Source organism: Ictidomys tridecemlineatus, chromosome 7, assembly GCF_052094955.1.
Source record: "Ictidomys tridecemlineatus isolate mIctTri1 chromosome 7, mIctTri1.hap1, whole genome shotgun sequence".
NCBI classification, from domain to species: Eukaryota; Metazoa; Chordata; class Mammalia; order Rodentia; family Sciuridae; genus Ictidomys; species Ictidomys tridecemlineatus.
In genome coordinates this window covers 17,245,458-17,266,785 of record NC_135483.1, presented here as the reverse complement: position 1 = coordinate 17,266,785, position 21,328 = coordinate 17,245,458, and the positions used below count along the sequence as shown (strand labels likewise).

Below are 21,328 nucleotides of genomic sequence, written 5' to 3'. Positions count from 1 at the left end.
AAAAGCACATTGGAGACAAAGAGAAGAAAGATAGAAAGTAAGATCCAGACAAAAAGTAAGATCCATAAAGTCACAGAAATGATAAAGAAGACTCCAGAGAAAATACCAGCTATAGAGATGGGGGTTTAATCAATTTCAACTAAATCGTCAAGGAATAGCATAGTCCTGGATGGCATCTGGGCCATTATGTCTGGGCCACTGGGTAGACCTCCAACAGAGACAAGAGGAAAATAACAAGAAGGGCCCAGGTTGATTCTAGGAAAATGTTCGTATCTAGTAAATCTGTGCTTGAGAAGTAAGGAATACGACCAAAGGACTTGGCACTGGTTGAAGCAGGTGGTGATTCCTAAAGTGTTGCTACCACAGACTTCAGTGGATGATCCCACGAGTAATAATCACAGGGGGGAGGCAGAACCTCAGTGGATGCGGCTCCTTCCAGGAAGATCCCTCAAGGATACGTCAGCTATTGACTGACTGACCCTAGTCCACAAAGAGCCTCATTCATTTTAACAACAGCTTTGAGCAGCACAAAACTTAACCATGTCATTCATCATCTTATCATTTCTGGCAAGTAAAAATGTTCGTGTCATACTGTAATTCCAGAGTTTCACCTAAATTGTCACCTTATGACTTCTGGCTAATCCTCAAATCAAAACAGATCATGAAAGAAAAGACATCCGACACCCTAGAAACCATCAGATCCAACCAACAGAATGTTTGAAAGGGCTTCAGAAGATAAGTTTCAGATGTGTTTCAACAAGCAGAGACAAGCCAGGGTGATTGTATGGGGTCTGCAGGGAAGGCCTTGAATAATTAGGCATGTAAGTGTTCACCCTTGAATCAAACTCTCCATTTCATCAGTCACCACCCTGTCACAAGGGACCTAGTGAAAGACAGGACTAGTTGCTTGTCTGAATGGAAAGCAATTCATTCAAATCAGCTTCATGTCTTACTTCAGAAACTATGGACTCCAATGGCCCAGCAAAGAGCCACCCACTAGAGTGGACATGTGAGCTATCTGTTTCTTCTGTGCATTCTATTTGACCCAAAAATTACTGCTTAGATTATAGATAGATAGTATAAAAATAGATGGATGATAGATGGGTTGATGGATGGATGGATGGATAGGTAGAAAAGATGATAGGTAGATAGGTAGGTAAGTAGATAGATAGATAGATAGATAGACAGACAGACATACCAACCTACCAGTTCACCATCAGGAAGATGGACATTGCTATGTAGGGATTTGGGTGGTGAAGAAAGGGGCCAAGGTTAAATGTTCTCTCTGATATGCAGATGCTAACACATAATGGGGGTGGGGAATAGAACTACTTTGTATTAGACAAAAGGGAATGAAGAGAAAGGAGGGGGGATGGGAATAGGAAAGACAGTGGAATAAATTGGACATTGCTTTCCTATGTTCATAAAAAGAATACACGACCATTGTAACTCCACATCATGTGCAACCACAAGAATGGGAAGTTATACTCCGTGTATGTAGGATATGCCAAATGACATTCTATTGTCATGTATAACTTAAAAGAACAAATAAAAAAATAAATTAAAAAAAAAATAAAGAGGGCAAGGTGAGGAACCCCATCACTGGTATTAGACAGTCAGTCATACAAAATACTTAGCCAAATTCACAGTTTACACCACTTTCACACTAGCATCAGCCAATTTACTAATGGAAACTGCAACTTCTACTAAATTGCTAACTTTTCCTGCTTCCTCCAGCCATGGACAAAATACAGTCTTCCCTGCTAACAATCTTGTTTTCTCCTCCACTACACCTGCAATCCATAAAAATCCAATTGAAAATAAGTAAGACATTCCATTTGTCCTTGGACATTGCTAGATAGAACCTGGATATTCAATCCCAGCTCTTTACATCTACAACTTACATCCTTCCTCTTTTCCTATTTTAATGTCAGATTTCAGTTTTATTAGCCTTTAACAAACGACCTTTGTTTGAAGATGCCTTGCTCGGATCCATTTGGAAAAGATGATTATTTGAGTGATTGATTAATTTCTCCAAAGACTATGGTCCCTGGAGTGTGCTCTTCAGCCATCACAATTAATTGTGGATTGTTCAGTGTGTTGCTTCAATTTTATCTTAAAGCATTTTGGTATCTTGCTTTCTCCTTCCCTATATCTCATCTATCTCTGTGAAGCACCATTGTTACAAAAGACTAGAACTCTGCCTCATGTTTCTGACCCCAACCACAAAGGCTCTTCCAAGGGCCTGAATATAATAGCAATTATACTCAACATTTACGGAGCATTAGCTGCATAACAGGTGTGAGGCTAAGCACTTTTACACAGATCACCTCATCTCATCCCCATCATGACCCTTTGAAGCAATATTATTATTATTACTATTATTACCCATTTTAAAGATGAGGAAACTGAGGTTCAGAAAGGCTAAGTATATTTTCCAACCCTTAAAGCTAGTGTGTAATGGAGCCAGGACCTGAAGCCTGCCTGCCAGGCCAGAACCTTTGCAGTTGGCCAGCTCACCACGTGGCCTTAAAATACCAGGAGTCAAAATGAGCAGTCCCTAGGCAAGCTCTCCCCATCATTCATTTGGGTGAGTGCAGAATGTCATGTTTCGAACACCCAATGGGCTTATGTTTAATCCTCCACCCACAGCCCCATTCAAACCTAATGATTCTGCTGAGTTTCCCCCATTTGCCCTAGAACATTCTCCAGTCCCTTAGGTTTTTATTGTGTTGAAATATTCTATCACTGGTTGCTTAAAAATAAATCCTATGGGAAAGTTAAACACGGAGATTTTATAATTATATGAACATGGCATGAGGTAGTTTGCAAAGCCTGTCTGCATAGTCAACTAGACAGGGGTAGTGTAACCCTTCTTCCTCCCACCCCACCTGATGGAGGGCAGCATGTTTGCAGCGAAAGGTCATGGCCAGGCCTGCTGTGCTGAACGCTCAAGTTCAATAGTCCAGCAAGAGTAAGAAAAAAAGATCAGAGCATGTGCTTATGAAGCTGTGATGTAACAACAAATTATGGAGTCCAGTGGAGTCAAAGGAACCCTCCTACTCCAGTCATTGCTTTTACTACTATCAAACCAGGCCAGCGTCGTCACCCAGTCCAGCTGTACAGGTAGCTCTGAAGTGCAAAGATCCTCCCTTCTGTCGATGGACTTGCAGGCATGGGTACACAGATGCATTCTTTCTTTTCTCTAATTAAAGTAGAACCACATTAGATAATATTTATATTTTGTGAATATGATGTTAGAACTATCTTAAAGATTAATTGTACTAAATTTATCATCCCCAGTTGGATTTCTCATCTCATGTTACACCCAATATTACAGATTGGCTCCCCCATCCGACCCCCATGTGGGACACCTTCCCGTGCACTAGGCTAGAAAGCTAAAAGCTTCATTCTCCAAACCCCTTTGTATCAAGGTTTCCCAGTGGCCTAACTCCTCCCAAGCAAACACCTTCCCCTTGAGACCTGAAAATCAGGGAAGGCCATCAAGAAGCAGTGTCTCACTTCATTGTGGCCAAATAACAGAGACATTTGCTTTTCCTGTGGCCACTGTCTCAGGGGTCCTGGTGTCCAGTGCCAAGCTGCCTGGTAGCAAATGCAAAGGAGAGAGCTCTACTTCTGTCCTCTGCACCCGTGGAAACTTCTTCCCTCAACCATAAAGTTCTCGCTCTCAGCCATAAAGTCTTGCAATAATTTTTTCTTGGTCTGCTCATTCATATCAAACTAGACCTTTGGAAGCTCTGCATGTCCAGGTACTAATGGGTCCTGAAGTGGTCCTTTGCTAGGATCTCGCCTCTCAAGACAACACCTCTCCAAAGTAGCCAGACACATACAGAAGAGTGGATTTAACTAGAGAAAACGCAGCCTCCTGAGTCCCTGTGATTACAGGTGAGCACCTCCACTCCCAGCTGAATTTCCTTTATGGATCTCAAAATCACCTGAGAGTTTATCCTGCTGAAGATCTGTGAAAGAAACAAAGATAGTGGTCACTTACACACCCTTCATTTTTTATTCATTCAAAAATATTTAATGGGTGACTGTTAAGTGCAAGGGATAGTTTCAGTTCTGAAGAAGCTCAGAGTTTAGTGAGAGAGACTTTCAAGGAAACAGAATATGTTGAGAGGGCAGAGCTCAATGCACTGGGCTCCCAGTTTAGAGAGTCTGCTATAAAGGGGTCAAAACAAGTTTTTCCTGAGGAAGGAACACCCCAGGCTTAGTAGTAGTAGCTGACCAAAGTGAAGAAGGACTAGAAAATAGTTCTAGGTGAGAGAACAACATGTGCAAAGGCCCTGAGGTGAGAAAGCTGAGAGAAAGGCTCACTCAGTGTTCACTGCAAACTGTCTCAGGTATGAGATGGGTGTTCTGTTGAAGTAGGAACCAAATTACAAATATGTTTGACATACTCAGCTTGAACTTGATCGATTTCAATTTGAATGAAGACTTTACTGGCAGAGTATATTTTGGAAAGGGGAAGAGAAATGTAATCGAAGGGCAAAGGGGGTATGAGTATGTGAAATCAGGCAGAGAAGAAATTCTCCAGGAGAGTTGAAAACTCCAAAAAGGAGCTGCTGAGAAGCCAGAGTTGGGGACCATACATGTGCATATATAACTGGTCCCAAATCTGGGGGGAGACAGAGTCCAGAGGTTGTGCACAATTTTAAAGGAGGCAGAATTTCCCTTGTCGCTTCATAGATCAGCCACGTGATGTTGCCCCAGGAGAGCAAGGGACCCAGAATTTGCCCACTGCAGGACGGAAAGAAAGTAGCTGAGAAAGAGCAGAAAATAGAAAATATTTACCCAGTAGAAGGAGCCCACGCTACCTCCAGGGCCTGGCTCAGATGCTTCCGGAGCCTCTCCAGGACCCTGCTGGCTGCAGCAGGTTCTGAGTGACTAGTCAGAGGAAGGGAAGCCCCCATCTGGAGCTCAGAGAAAGGAAAACCCAAGCCAGGGTGCTGAGTGGGAGAATTTATGGCTCATCCATTTTTCCCCTCACTATTAAGATCAATGCCCCAATGCAGCTCACGCAAAATCCTAGTCTACACCGCTGGTTTGAAAGTGATGTGAAATTAAAAAGCCCTTTTCCAAACATCTCATACCAGAAAGCCAAAGCCAAGTAAAAGACGCAATTACTTCCAAGCTGAATGCCTCTCCTGGCAAGTGTCCCCCTCTCCAGCTGTATGTTGGGGTTCCTTGTCTCCATGCATTGATAGATTTTTAAATCCAAACATGATTGTTTCTTATAAGGGGGGAAAGACTCCTAAATTTTAAAGGAAAAAAAAATTCCCTCACAGATAGAATGCAATAACAATGGAGAGTTTGAGAAGTTCTAAAATTAAAAGAATATTTCTTTTAACCCTTGGCAGTTACAGGCAGCAGAAACAGGATCTATTTCCTAGTTATCCATCAAGAACAAGACACTTGCAGGGAGACTGTCTTGGGTTTGAACTCCAGTTCTTATTAACCCACCCACTCTCCTGAGTCTCAATTCCCTCATCTCTACTGCAGGTTACAATAATCCCTTCCTCTTGGAGTAAGTCGTTGTGAGGCTTCAATGAAGAAGCCAATGTTATCGTGAAGCACAGGACCCAGGTCACAGTGAGAGCGCCTCCCACAGCGGCTCACTCTTCAGCTGATTGGTGATTTCTCTGATGTAGGTAAACCCTGCTGACGAGGCAGGTGCAAGATGAACCTGGACAGTCATGGTTCTCATTGGATTCTGATTCCCACTGGCCCTGTATCCTACTTGCTGATAATCAAGGAACGGCTGATGGAGGAAAGTTCAAGAGCAAATGAGAATAATCTAAATGGAGACCACTCATTGCTTAACATACATTCCTTAACATGTTCACTCACTGCTTTAACACATCCCAAGTTCACTTCCAAATAGCTGAAAGATTGGCAGAAGCGGAGGATAACAGGTTGATGACTTGCAGTGTGACCGTCCACGTGAACTTCTTCTCCGTCTTTCCAACGGGGAGATATCCTGTCAGAGAGTCAAAGAGAATTCCAAAGTCTGTTGAGAAATTCTTATTTCTTTTTTTTTCAAATTTTTTTATTAGTTGCTCAAAACATTACAACGATCTTTGTCTTTTTTTCCTGTGAGAGTTTAAACCTGGATCTTTGTCTCGATGTGAATTTGTCATGCTACCACCACCACCCATCTCCACCCACCCTAGAAGAGTGGTACAGGGGTGACAAAAGTTCCTGGAGTAAAATCACACACAGAGCTGGTGTGGGTTGTGAGGCTTAACTCATGGTATTCGGGCTCATGAAGTCTGGCACAGGCTCCTGAATGTGAGAACACTCAGATTCATTCTTCCCCAATAGTGATGAAGAAAATAGGACAGTGCTTAACTTGGTACCAGGCATGTAATAGACACTCAATAAATGCTTCTTCAACTAAGCTGAAGTAGAAATTAGTTTCCATTAAAAAAACAGATGTACTGAAATACACACTCACACACACACACACACACACACACACACACACACACACACGAACCTGCTCAGGATGTCATTTTAAAGGAATGAAGTGCTAATAATACTACAATGTGGATAAACCTCAAAAACACTCTGCTAACACATTATGCTAAGTGAAATTAGCCAGGTCTAAGAGGTCACATGTTGAATGATTCCATTTATATGAAACATTCAGAATAGGTAAATCCACAGAGACAGAATACAGATGGGTGGTTGCCAAGGGCTAGGGCAGGTAGTAACAGGAAAGGGCTGCTCTGTAGACACAGGTCTCCTTTGGGGATGATGAAAATATTTTGGAACTAGATAGAGGTGCTGTTTGCACAACATTGTGGATGTTCCAAATGCCATGAATTGTACATTTTAAAATAACTAATTTTATGTTACATGACCCCCATCTCAATTAGAAACCAAAAAGTCTTTGGCCTGTTTTTAACAGCTACTCTGACTGATCTGATCATGGTCTCCCTGACCTTTCCCACCCCTCACCAACCATCTCCTGCACAGCAGCCCCATGACTTCCTAATTCCTACAAGATCTTACATGGGAAAAAATAAACAGCACTCCATCAGGGTCAGATTAGGTTTTGTGAACCAAAAACTTAATTAGTGTGCAAGAAACAAATTACAATAAAGTACAAATGTTCAAAAGCTAATAAAATACTAAAAACATCAAAAAAGCATGCTTTTTTTGGGGGGGGGTACTGGGGATTGAACCCAAGGTGCTGAGCCACATCCTCCACCTTCTGTTACATTTTACTTTGTGACAGAGTCTCATTCAGTAGCTTAGGGTCTCATTAAGTTGCCTAGGCCTTGCTAAACTGCTAAGGCTAACCTCAAACTTGCAATCTTCCTGCCATAGCCTCCAGAGTCATACTGGCATATGGCGGCAATATGCTGTCTTTCATTAATTAATTATGGGGCATATAGCTACAATAAATTTTCCACATTTTTTAGCTACATATGCTTTGATTACCTTAAATATTGTTTAATTTTATCTCCAGGGGAAATATATTACCCAGTCTTACTCTGGCATAGCTGATTGAAATTTGCATTTTCATTAATAATTAATAATTAATAAAAGTTTCTTCTAGCTTCACAACTATATATAGCTTTATATATAGTTCTATATTTGTATAACTAAAATGTTATAGAAATTTCAGGATTGTGGTGAATACCTCTATCAAGTGTGTTTCATACATGAGCTCTAAGATATCAGAGCTTTTTTTCCTTATGTGATGACTAAATTTAACTATTCTCACATGCTTCCTGAGCCATGCACCCTAGGACAAGTTCAGTAACCAGACCACCTCCATTTTAGAATTTTATGTTAGGACACATGTTTAGTCAGTCTGGTGGACAGTGGAAGTATTTCTGGAAGTCAGCTCAGGAGACAGCCAGTAAAAACAAACCCATGTACACAAGTGACCATAAATCACACAAATATATCCCACTAAACACAGAACAAATGTCACTGCAGTCCAATTGCCCCTTAGCTGGATCCCAGGAAAGCCTGAGGCCCCTTAGCAATGCCTAGCAATGTTCTACAGAGGGGACAGTGTGACAGAGGAGGGACAGGAGGAGGAAAAGGCAATCATTTTAATCCACTCCATTTCAAATACCTTAATTTTGCATATTGTCTAAAAGAGCCAATGAGCATGAGAACAATGCTAGGTTCCTGCAAAGTTTTGGCAAGTGATGCTCCAGAGACTTCAGCTCCACTGGCTTCCCTGGAAACACACCCCTGTTCTGAAGGGAGGGAGGGAACAAGTTGATCTTCTCTTTATCCTTTTTTTATTTTTTTAAATAAATGTCTAAGTTTTAAGAAGATAAAATATGCACAAGGAAATTCAAAAGTCAAACAGTACAAACACTTATTGCAGAAATAGCCCGATTTCTCCTCCTCCTAACCCACCACCAATGTCAGTTCCTCACAGACCCTTCCCTACTTTCATCTCTTAGAGTTGCTACTTCTTGAATGTGTGTCCATGTTTCAAAACACCGTGCTTATTCTGTGTGGTTTTGGAATTACCCACTTTGGCCATTATTTATTTTCTTCCTATTAAGGAAAATGAAAATTTCATTCTCTTTTGCCAATAACTCACCTGATTCCTTCCTTCTTTCCCCAGCCCACAACAATGGCTTCTCCACAAAAATCTTCCCATTCCCAGTTTTATATATGTGCATTCTTACACTCTGATGTATCTCTCATTTGATTTCATTTCTCTTTGTGTGTGTGTGTGTGTGTGTGTGTGTGTTCATACATGCACTTTGGATAATGATGTCCATCACATTCCACCATCATTGCTAACCTCTACCCCCTCCCTTCCCTTCCCACCCCTCTGCCCTATCTAGAGTTTATCTATTCCTCCCATGATCCCCCTCTATACCTGATTATGGGTCAGTCACCTTTTATCAGAGAAAACATTCAGCATTTGTTTTGGTTTTTTGTGGGAGAGAGGGATTGGATAACTTCACTTAGCATTATTTTCTCAAACGCCATCCATTTACCTGCAAATGCATTTATTTTATTCTCTTTTATTGCTGAGTAATATTCCATTGTGTATATATGCCACATTTTCTTTATCCATTTATCTATTGAAGGGCATCTAGATTGGTTCCGCAGTTTAGCTATTGTGAATTGTGTTGCTATAAACATTGATATGGCTGTGTCCCTGTAGTATGCTGTTTTTAATTCCTTTTGGTATAGACAGAGGAGTGGGATAGCTGGGTCAAATGGTGGTTCCATTCCAAAGTGCCAAAAACATACATTGGAGAAAAAATAGCCTCTTAAACAAATGGTTCTGAGAAAACTGGAAATCCATGTGCAACAAAATGAAATTAAACCCCTATCTCTCACCATGTACAAAACTCAACTCAAAGTGGATCAAGGACCTAGGAATTAAACCAGAGACCCTGCATCTAATAGAAGAAAAAGTAGGCCCTAGTCTCCATCATATAGGATTAGTCCCCAACTTCCTTAATAAGGCTCTATAGCACAAGAATTAAAATCAAGAACCAATAAATGGGATGGATTCAAACTAAAAAGTTTATTCTCAGCAAAAGAAACAATCTGTGAGGTGAATAGAGAGCCTACATCTCGGGAGCAAAGTTTTACCCCTCACACATCAGATAGAGCACTAATCTCTAGGATATATAAAGAACTCAAAAAGTTAATCACAAAAAACAAATAACCCAAATCAATAAATGGGCCAAGGACCTGAACAGACACTTCTCAGAAGAGGATATACAATCAATCAACAAATATATGAAAAAATGTTCATCATCTCTAGCAATTAGAGAAATGCAAATCAAAACTACTCTAAGATATCATCTCACTCCAGTCAGAAGGGCAGCTATTATGAAGACAAACAACAATAAGTGCTGGTGAGGATGTAGGGGAAAAGGTGCACTCATACACTGTTGGTGGGACTGCCAATTGGTGCAGCCAATATGGAAAGCAGTATGGAGATTTCTTTGAAAATTTGGAATGGAACCACCATTTGACCCAGCTATTCCTCTTCTCAGACTATACCCAAAGAACTTTAAAACAGCATACTACAGGGACACAGTCACATCAATGTTTATAGCAGCACAATTCACAATAGCTAAACTGTGAAACCAACCTAGATGCTCTTCAATAGATGACTGGATTTAAAAAATGTGGCATATATACACTGTGGAATTTTACTCAGTAATAAAAGAGAATAAAATCATGACATTTGCAGGTAAATGGATGGCGTTGGAGAAAACAATGCTAAATGAAGTTAGCCAATCCCCCCCAAAAAATGCTGAATGGTTCCTTTGATATAAGGTGACTGACCCATAATGGGGTAGGGAAGGAGAGCATAGGAGGAATAGATGAACTCTAGATAGGGCAGAGGGGTGGGAAGGGAAGAAAGGCGGGAGGGGGTTACCAATGATGGTGGAATGTGATAGACATTATTATCCAAAGTACATGTATGAAGACGTGAATTGGTGTGAACATACTTTATATATAACCAGAGATATGAGAAATTGTGCTGTATATGTATAATAAGAATTGTAATGCATTTCACTGACATGTATTTTAAAAATAAAATCAATTAAATATTTAAAAAATTATACATGTGAATATAATAAATAAAATATACATTTAAAAAGTTGTAAAATTAAATATTTAAAAAATTATACATGTGAATACAATATAAATAAAATAAATACAACATTAAAAAAGAGTTGTAATGCACTTTGCTGTCATATATAAATTTAAAAAAAAGAAAATCAAAAGATTGCATATAAACAATTTAATAATGCATCTCAAGTTCCTTGAAAAATAACAAACTAATTCCAAAACTAACAGAAGGAAATGATTTAAGATCAGAGCTGAAATCAATGAAATTAAAAATTTTTTAAAAAATACAAAGGAAAAAAAGAAATGCAAATCAAAAATACTCTAAGATTCACCTCATTCCAGTCAGAATGGCAGCTATTATGAAGACAAACAACAATAAGTGTTGGCAAGGATGTGGGGGAAAAGGCACACTCATACACTGCTGGTGGGACTGCAAATTAGTGCAGCCAACATCATTTGCATTTCTTAAGTCAACCCAACTTTTTCTTGAAACAAGTCAACATCCTCATTCATTTAACAGCACATCTGCCAGACCTTTTGCTAATGCAAAGGACATATGAATGAGGCAGGGATATGGCATTTGCCCTCCTAGACCTCACACTCTTGAGTGAGGGCTGATAGAGGCAGACAGAGAGGGGAATTTGCATGAGGTGAATGGTATGATGAGCTTCGTGATGAGAGAAGTTTACAGGAGAATGAAGGGAGTCCTTCCCAGGCCATAGTATACCAGGGAAGGCATCCCAGAAGAGATGGCATGTTCATCAAGACTTGAAGATTAAACAGAGACAGCCCAAAAAGACTCTTTGGGAAAGAGTGCTCCAGGCAAGTTCAAAGACACAAAGGAAAGGGACAAGAGAGTGGTTCAATCCAGATAAATCTTCAGTCTGTATTTCTGCCTGAGAAATGAGACACCTGCTGTTCCCAGCTCATCATTGGCAGCAATCATTTATTGTTTCTAAATATTTGTTTAGTTATCAATGGACCTTTATTTTATTTATTTATATGTGGTGCTAAGAATCAAACCTAGGGCCTCACATATGCTAGGCAAGCACTCTACCACTGAGCTACCACCCCAGCCCCAACAATCATATATTAACACATGAATTTTCAATAAATAAGTCCTTCATTATCAATACACTCTAAAATAAATAAGTGAGAACCAAGAATCTACATTTGCAAGGAAAAGAACAAAACTGGAGTGAAATCATGACCCTTCAAATGAAATATCCCGGTCACTTGCCTGGCGGGAAAAAGCCATCATATTAACTAATCCACTTCTCTCCAAACCTGAGTCAACTTAGCAGCTACTGACTGCCAGGAATGTGCTGATGTGGCACTGATATTAAAATCGATTCTAGTCGTGACAGAAAGTGCCAGTTCAGGGATCTGCATGTGCCATTTTCCCCGTATTCACAATAGATCTACAGGGTGAGTTTTATGACCCCACTTTCACACCTGAGGAAACTTGGCTCAGCAGAGTGAAGAGATTTCCTTAGCCAAAGTGTCCTGCTTTCTCTGCCAAGTGCGCCCTTCTTCACTTCCGTCACCTGGTAAGCTCCCACTCCTGCCAGGAGGTCCCAAGTCCAGACGTTAGTATTCCAAGTCCACCGCTGTGTTCATGATACCACACGGGCTAAGCGGGCCTGCTAGACCCCTCCAAGAATCTTTCTCCAAGCCCCCCTTTCTCCCTGTCCTAGAGCGTACCTTCTTGCTGACCCCCTCTTGATGCTTTTCTAGTAATTCCTCAAATTCTGGGAATGTGTATTATTTCCTATTTCTTTTCTCCTTTCCATCAAAATGAACCTGTTCTCATCAGTCCCATAGCCCTGCCAATAAGAGCAGGGTGATATTTTGGAAAGCATAGAGTAGGAAAAACTCACAAAACTAGCCAGGACACCTGGGTTTGTCCCCTACCAGCCATTAATTTCCACATCTGTAAGTGAATTATTGTACAAATTTAGAGGGGGATGGTAAACATAAAAGCTCTGAAGAAATCCGTATGAAGTAATTGAGATGATAAAGCCATTTGATAAAGCTATTTGAATAATGATCATTCTTCCTGAGCCAAAGCTCTTTGAATCTCACTCCGTTGCCTCTTTAGTAGATGCTAAGGATTTAATGTGGTTTGCATTTGAACTGAGAGCTTTCAATATACCTTAAGAGAATGACTCAAGTCAGCATTTCAAACACTTGGCAAGCTAACGTGGAATGTGCTGGGACAGGATGACCCATCTTTATAGAAATACCTCAGATCCACTTGTAGGGAAATCTGCCCATGAATAGGGGAAGCTTTGGTCCATGGACTGATCTACATTCACACAAAAACTTCTGTCCTAGGCACATTCTCTAAAACAGATGACGGTCTATGACCACCACCAAGTCCTAAAGGGATCAGGAGTCAGACACGGATGATTGGAGATTTGGGATTCATCCATCCCATCTAGATGATACAGGTGAAATACTCCAGTTTCCTGCAGGTGTACAGATCATCAGGGATGGGAAACAAGGACACATCATCTGCCAACTCCTTCTTTTCCCAACAGGAAACTGAGGCCTCAGGAGATAAGGCCACCTGGCGAAGCCCCTCAGTGACAGGACTGAGACCATCCGGCAATGATCATTCTTCCTGAGCCAAAGCTCTTTGAATCTCACTCCGTTGCCTCTTTAAACATCAGAAATTTTCAATACTTCACATTTGATCTACCAGACTTATCTGCCCAAGTCTCAGGGTTTCACAAAAGTCTAACTAAAAGAACTATGTTATGGTTTGAATGTGAGGTTCCCCCAAAAGCTCACATGTGAGACAATGCAAGAAGGTTCAGAGGAGAAATGACTGGGTTATGAGAGTCTTAACCCAATCAGTGAATTAACCCCCTGATAGGGATTGACTGAGTGGTAATTGAAGAGGTAGAGTGTGGCCGGAGGCACTGGAATTGGGGTGTAGCTTAGGGCTATATATTTGTATCTGGCAAGTGAAGACCTCTCTCTCTCTCTCTCTCTCTCTCTCTCTCTCTCTCTCTCTGCTTTGTGATCACCATTTGGGATACTACCCTCTGCCACCCACGCCATGATGTCCTGCCTCCCCCCAAGCCCCAAAGAATGAAGCCAGCCGTCTATAATTGATACTTCTGAAAATGTGAGCCCCTAAATAAACATTTCCTCCTCTACAGTTGTTCTGTTCAGATCCTTTCATCACAGAGGCAAAAAATCTGACTAAAACAAGTCTATGATCAGACTGTCAAAGAGGAACACTTAAATCATCTCAATGCTAATGTGTTACTTTAAAAGAGACACTTACCCAAAATCTGTGGCCACAGAGGATCCAGCAAGGCTTTCTTTCATCCATTTGTTTGTTGAGCAATGGCTATCAGGGGACCTAACATCGGAGCCCTATCTAAAGGAGGGCCAGGAGTTGGCCAGGTGAGAAAGGGCACACTGGGCAGAGACAGCCAGGAGCTTCATGTGTTCAGGAGGTCAGTCCCTGGAACTGGGGTGTGAGTGGCTTGGAAGATTGACAGGAGACTGTTCCAATTAGCTATTGCTACATTAAAAGTTACTCCTGAAACTTAGAGGTGTAAAACAATTATTTTATTCTAATTGATGATTTGGTGGATCAGGGATTTGACAAGGGCTCAGTTGGGAGATTCTTATGCTCCAGACAGCATAATTGGGATCACTCCCTGATAGCCAGCTGGTGGGTGGTCCCATCTCTAGAGTACGAATGGCATTTTGGCCAGGGTGGACCAAAAAATAGGCACAAATAGAAATGTCAACAAACAGAGCCCCTGTAGTTGTGCTCTGAATAGTTTCAGAGCTTCCAGAGGAGGGCAAAAGAAAAGATTGTAAGAACCAAGATGTGGAAGTTTCCTAAGGCTTGGTCTAGGAACTGTCACCTCTGCCATATTCTATTGGTTAAAAAAAAAAAGTCATAAAACCCGTTCAGAGACAAAAGAAAGTCACATGGGACCCCCCCCCCTCATTAAGGGAGGAGTGTCAAAGAATTGCCTCTATCTTTAAGATACTATGGAGAATATTCTGGAGAAGAAATCCAGTACCAATTGAGAAGGGCCTTGTGAACCACCCTAACGAGTTCGTATTTTATTCTGTTTGAAAAAAAAATACAAATTTTTCCTAAGCAGAGAAGTTTATTACAATTATTTTAAGAATAATCACTCCCAATGCATCACAGATGATGAGTGAAAAGAGAGTCTGTTGGTCGAAAGATCACTGAAGAAGCTGCCCCAAGAGTCCAGCTAAGTACATTGCTTCTTGACTCCCAAGTCAATCCAGGGTGTAATAATCAGGAGAGGGAGATGTGGCTGTTAACTAAGCATCCAGCTGTGACTCACCTTGTTCATGGATAAGATTTGGTGAGCACTTGGAACAGAAGGAGAAAACAGAAGCAAAGGAGGAATTTCAGGCATGTCTAAGCTTCTAGCTTAGGAGACTCGGCGCATGGTGTTACTATTGACAGAGATGGACACCTACTGGTAGCTTATTAGTTCAAAGACTTGGTGTGTTTATTTCTATCATGATTCTCTGCTCTTAGGAATGCCTGCCTCTTTCGAATCCCTTCCACCTTCTGTTCACTTCCCCATCCCTCTCCTGACACACATACCTATAACTCATGCGCAATGCCCTCTCTTCTATCAGCAACTCAGCACAGTCCCTGATTCATGCATAGTTACTCTAAACCTGTGGCTTTTCATCTCTCAGCTCACAAGACGTTCAAGGCCAGCTGCTTAAGAATCAGTTACAGGAATTTTTTTCTTCAAAAGTTCACTTCCTGATGGCCAATGCTGTGGATTCTGGTCCAGTAGGCTTGAGGGGCTGCCAGGCTCAGGAACCACAAGATTTCACTAGGTAGAGACAGTAGGTCATAGAAATCTGTGAAAGGTGCTAGTGGAACCAAAGCCCATCACTATTTTAATGCTTCTAAACATCCCCTGGTGACATAACGTGTCTGAAATGGCGAGTGTGGGGTTTGATGGGGAGCAGGATGCTGTCATGCTGTTCCTCTCTAGTCGGAACTTCACTCTGATCTTTTATCATAGGCACATATGTTTTCAATACCCTCACATGTGGCTGCAGTTAGACCAGGAAACACATTCCCTGCTAGTTGAAAGGTTTGGCCTCTCTTTCGCGCCCACCAAGCATCAGTTTCTATCCTCTGCCAGGGAGACCCCAGGGAAATAATTAATCAGCCCTCCTGCTTGAAACACTCCCGGGGCTTGGGTCATAAGAAGTACAACAGATGGCACAGCAGCAGCCTAGAGATCCTCTCCCTCCTCCAGCCACCACTGCTGATTCAGCAGTGCCCAGCGGGTTACTCCCACAAGCTCCTGCCACCTATTCCTAGAGCTTCTTTCTGATCCTGTTGGGTAATAAATGTCACAGCTCAAGATCTATCCAAGCAATTATGATGGGCAACCTCATAGAAACATCCATAGCCTGGGACTAGACACAGATCTGCCTTCCAAGTGGCCAGACCCCATTAGCCGGCTGGGTTTTAACTAGATGAATGGTCCTCGGCTACATCAATGCAAGGCTGGGTCAAGCAGCTCTGCTCCACCCCTCCCCTCTCCCACCACTCTAGATCCCACCTCGAGCTTCCAAGAAAACCCAATCTGGAAATCAGTGGGGCAAGAAGACGAGAAGATACTCAGGTGGAAGCCCTGATATTCTGGTTTTTTTTTCTTTTTATTATTTTTTATTTTATTTCATTTTATTTTTTTGGTACCAGAGATCAAACTCAGGATCTCTTGACCACTGAACCACATCCTCATTCCTATTTTGGATTTTATTTAGAGACAGGGTCTCACTGAATTGCTTAGCACCTTGCTTTTGTTGAGGCTGGCTTTGAACTCGTGATCCTCCGGCCTCAGCCTCCCGAGCTGCTGGGATTACAGGTGTGCACCATTATGCCCAGCATCTGTTTTTTTAAGGAAGAATCTGAGATGTGATTTTAATTCTGCACCATTGGAAATGGACTGTGTCAAGCCGTCTTGTTCCTAGTGCTCTATCACAGAGCCTGGAGCTGCCTCACCAGGCTGAAGTTCCCACTTAGGTTTGTTCCCATGGTACTTCGTCCCTCATCAACAGAAACCTTGTGAGCCAAGCTGAATAGGGTGATTGTCATTATTGCAATTGTAGAGATAGGAACCTAGCCCCAGAGAGGCCCATGCGGCCCCAGAGCCTGTATGAGACCCAAACAGAATTCAAACCCAGGCCTGCCTGGCTCTCAGCCAGCGCCCTTAATCGCCTGAGCTATAGTAATGACCTCCTAACCTGCCTTCCTGCCTTCAGTCTTGCCTCCCCAACTCCACCCAATACACTACTTGCATGAAGTATTGCAGGAAGAAAGACTGATGTCTGTCAATATACCAGTGTCCTCTATTTGAGTCCCACTAAGATATATTCACAATCAGTTGTCTGTTTTGAGCCAACCAACTTTGTCCCAGGTCACTGTGTGTTCTCCAAGCCCCTAAAAATCATTTACTCTGCCTCCGACATTCCCCATTTGTCCTCTCTCCTATAGAAAAAATTATATAAGTTTCTGAATCATTTGGGACTAGTGGATAATCTTGCTCCTGTAATTTCCCCCATGCTCTGATTCTTCCTTTTGTTCACATTAATAATTTTCTACTCCTTTTCTCCTATTTAATCTCTTTCTGGTTCATTCCAGCAAATCTTCACAGGGTGGAGGGGAGATTTCCCCTTGTACCTGCAATAGCCATATCTATCCTTCCTCTCCCCACCCCCACCACACCTTTTCTTTCTTCCTTTCTTCCTTCCTTCCTTCCTTTCATACCAGGGATAGAACCCAGGGACACACTACCACTGAGACACATCCCCAGCCCTTTATTATTTTATATTATTCTATATTTTTGCTAAGTTGTTTTGGACCTCACTAAGCTGCTAAGGCTGGCTTTGAATTTGGGATCCTCCTTCCTCAGTCTCCTGAGCTGCTGGGATTACAGGCATATGCTACTGTGCCCGGCCGTATCTATTCATTCATCCATGCCATCTTGCATGATGCAAAGTTGCTGTTAGAGACAGATGCTGCAGAGCTTGCAAAGCCTAAAATATTTATCACCCAGCCCTTAACAGAAAAAGTTTGCCAACCTATGGTTTATATAGTTCTGACTTTTTCCCCTTACCAAACAATGCTCCTGTAACAGCTTTATGAATAACTTTCTCCTTCTTTTGAATTATTTTCTTAGGATCAACTCCCAGATATGGAAGTAAGTCAGAGGGTATGAGGGCTTGGGTGGCTCTCTATCTGTGATGTCAGATTGCTTTCCACAAGGATTGTACCAATTTCCACGGCCCCAGGAGGTATGAGGATGCCAATTTCCCCACACCCTTCTCTAATGACACAGTAGCTCAACCTTGAAATGTTCTAAACCCTACCCACTTCCATTCCTGGAAATGGCCGCATGTATGACTGTGCATTTCATCTCAGTCCAATCACAGAGCAGGCAGGTCTCTTGGACACTTGCTTTGTGAGATAATGTGCCCGTGGTAATAAAGATGTCAAAACTGAGGCTGGTCATGTTCATTTGCTGGGACCACAAATACCTACTTGGATCATTGTTATCTTTAACACAGCCAATTCCTGTGTAAGCTCATAATCTCAGTTTTCAGAGATAAATTGATAAAGTCACTCTGTTCAAGAGATGAGCATAACTTAAAAAAAGTCAAATAGCCATCAGCCTTTCATTTTCCACCCTGTGTGCTTACCTACCGTGAACTGAACTGTGTCCCTCCAAAATTCCTATGAAGGATCAACCCAAGTGTGATAGGATCCAAAGGTGAGGACTTCAAGAAGTCGCTAGGTTTCCATGAGACCATGAGGGTGGACCCCGATGGGATCAGTGCCCTTGCAAAAAGGGCCAGGAGAGAGCTCTTTTTTCCTCTCTGCTAGGAGAGAACACACTGTCTGCAAGCCAGGAAGAGGGCCCTCACCAGAAACTAAACCAGCTGGCACCGTAATCTTGGACTTCCAAGCCTCCAGAAGTGTGAAAAATAAATGCTTGTTGTATCAGCCATTGAATGTGGTATTTTGTTACAGCAGCCTAAACTAAGACATTTCCCAACACTTTCATTTCAACATGAAGAAATAAATGTCCCATGTGATTTATAGCCGTTCCAGGACCCATGAGGTCACCACAATCTGCAGATGCTCAAGTCACTTGTACAAAATGGCATAGTATTTGCATATAACCTACCTATTCTTTAAATCATTTCTAGATTTACTTAAAACATCCAATACAATATATGTAAATAGTTGTCATAATGTATCATTTAGGTAATGATGATAAGAAAGAAGTCTGTACATATTCCATACAGATGCAGTTTTTTTCAGATAATGCCAGTCTGTGGTCGGTTGAATCTACAGATGCAGAATCCATGGATAGAAAGAGCTGACTATGTTTATTGTTCAAAGTCACATGGATAATTAATAGCACATGTATGACGAAAACCCCTTCAATTGGTCCTGCCATTGTGCTATGTAGTTCATCAATATAGAAAGCAATACGGAGTAAATCAAGCTCCCCCAATTAGATTTTCCTTTGTTATGTACAATGATAGATTAATCCAATAGTGGCCAAATTGGAAGGATTGAAGGTCTTTTTGTTGTTGTTGTTTAGATCTATTTTTATTGGTATGTCATAATTATACATAAGAGTGGGATTCATTGTTCCCTATTCATACAGTTTCCTCAATTTCACACAACCTACCCCCCTCCCAATGCTTTCTCTTTCCCTTCTCTCCTCCCTCTACCTGGTCTCTGTCCTCTACTTTATTGGTCTCCCTTCCATTTTCATGAAATTCCTCCCACCTTCTTTTCCCCTTTTTTCTCTCTACTTTCCACACATTAGAGAAAACATATGATTCTTGACTTACTTAGTCTGTATTTTTTCACTTAAACTAATGATCTCTGGTTTCACCCATTTTCCTGAAACAAAAAAGTCATGATGAAATGCAGAATCTTGATATTTAGAATATGTTGTTGTTTTAACCTGCTGTTGCACATGTGACAAAAAAAAATTCATGTTCACTGCAGAAACTCTAAAGGGTTCAGAAGATAAAAGATGCAGTTTGAATCTTTGGATGTATCTGTAAATTTCTGTCTTTTAATACACACTTATTTTGGCGTAACTGTCTATTACATAGTCACCATTGCTTAATGATGGGGATACTTTTGTTCTTACACAAGTTCACCATTGTGGGAACATCAGCTTCAATATGATGGAGCCAAATAATGAAACTGAGCGACTATGAATGCCCTGAACAGAAAGTCCTATTCAACAATAAGGCAATAAGGTCTCACTTTAAAAACTTGCAGTTACTGGCACAGCATGTCTAAAATACGACGGGTGTTTTAGTCAGGTTTTTATTGCTGGGACCAAAAGATCTGACAAGAACAATTACGGGAGGAAAAGTTTCTTCTGGAGCTTGTGGTTTCAGGGGTCTCAGCCCATTGATGGCCAACGCCATTCCTTGGGGCCTGAGATGAGGCAGAACTCCACGACAGAGTGAGAGAAAGCAACTGGGAACATGGCGTAAGGAAGCAGAGAGAGAGGGACTCCAGTTTCCAGGGACAAATTATAACTCCCAAAGGCAAGCCCCCAGGACCCACCTCCTCCAGCCACAGCCAACCTGCCTTCAGTTACCGCTTAGTTAGTCGCTATCTAACTATCTTAGTTAGTCAGGGGATTGACTCCCTGCTCCGGTTGAGGGTCTCCTAACTCAGTCACTTCACCTCTAAACCTTCTTGCATTGTCCCACACTTGAGCTGTTGGGAGACTCCTCACATCTAAACCCTAACTGTGAGGAGAAAGGGGAGAAGGTGGGAGAGGCACCGAGTCAGTGACTACTAGGCACGTGTCTCCGTAAGAGAGTATTCATCATCGTCACTTCATTTTCTATGTTGGTAAAAATCCACCATTTTGTGTTAACAGTAGAAGCAATGGCCTGATTTTCCCCCATCTAGGTAGCCAGGTTTGTCCTCCTGACAGTTTTCCCACATTTCCAAAAGCCACAAATGATTCTCCAGGAGGAAAGTGATCTTCCTCTCTGCATCAGCCCTGCAGCCCCACAGTCCCTAAGCTTATGCCCACAGACTACCTTGACAAGTTCTGGAAGGAAATCAAAGGGGAGAACCCCAGACCCTGGCCCCAGCGCTTGCCAGCACCTGTCTCTCCAGCTTCCGCAGACTGGCGTTAGCAGTCACAGCCATGTTTCTGCTTTGGTGACCCCTGACTCCTGCTTGAGTCTCCTATGGAACTTGTCCAAGAGAGAGAGCCGGAACTATAAGACTTAACTTCTATCTCCACCTCAGAGAGTTCATTAGAAACCCAACTGGAAAAACCCCTCCCCTCCTCCTGATCAGAGTGTACACAAAGGCAGCAATTGAACCTCATAACGGAAATCAAGGCCTGGGTTATTGAATATCAAAGCTCACCATGGGGCCTCCTGCTCCTACCTCACTTCTGTTGCCTTCTTTCTTCCCTCTGAATGCTTCTACCTCGTCGCCCAAACCTCCCTCCTGGCTGGCTTCTCACTCCTGGCATTCAAATTAAATTCAGAACACACCTGGCTCACAAAGAACCCTTAGTAACATTTTATTCAACAACTGTCCACTGAGCACCTACCGCCAATCTGTCACCTCTGAGGATTCAAAAACGAATGAGGTCCAGCTCTGTTTATTATC

At 41.9% G+C, this 21,328-nt stretch overlaps 1 long non-coding RNA gene across 2 annotated transcripts in view; it reads right to left on the bottom strand.

Annotated features, from left to right (window-relative positions):
• Positions 1-632: 632 nt before the first annotated feature.
• The window catches only part of LOC120892909 (uncharacterized), a 69,743-nt gene continuing 49,047 nt past the window's right edge, over positions 633-21,328 (bottom strand). For both annotated transcript variants that reach the window (XR_013423830.1, XR_013423831.1), the window contains one exon: positions 633-6,001. This is a non-coding gene — a long non-coding RNA (uncharacterized LOC120892909). The remainder of the gene's footprint in view (positions 6,002-21,328) is intronic.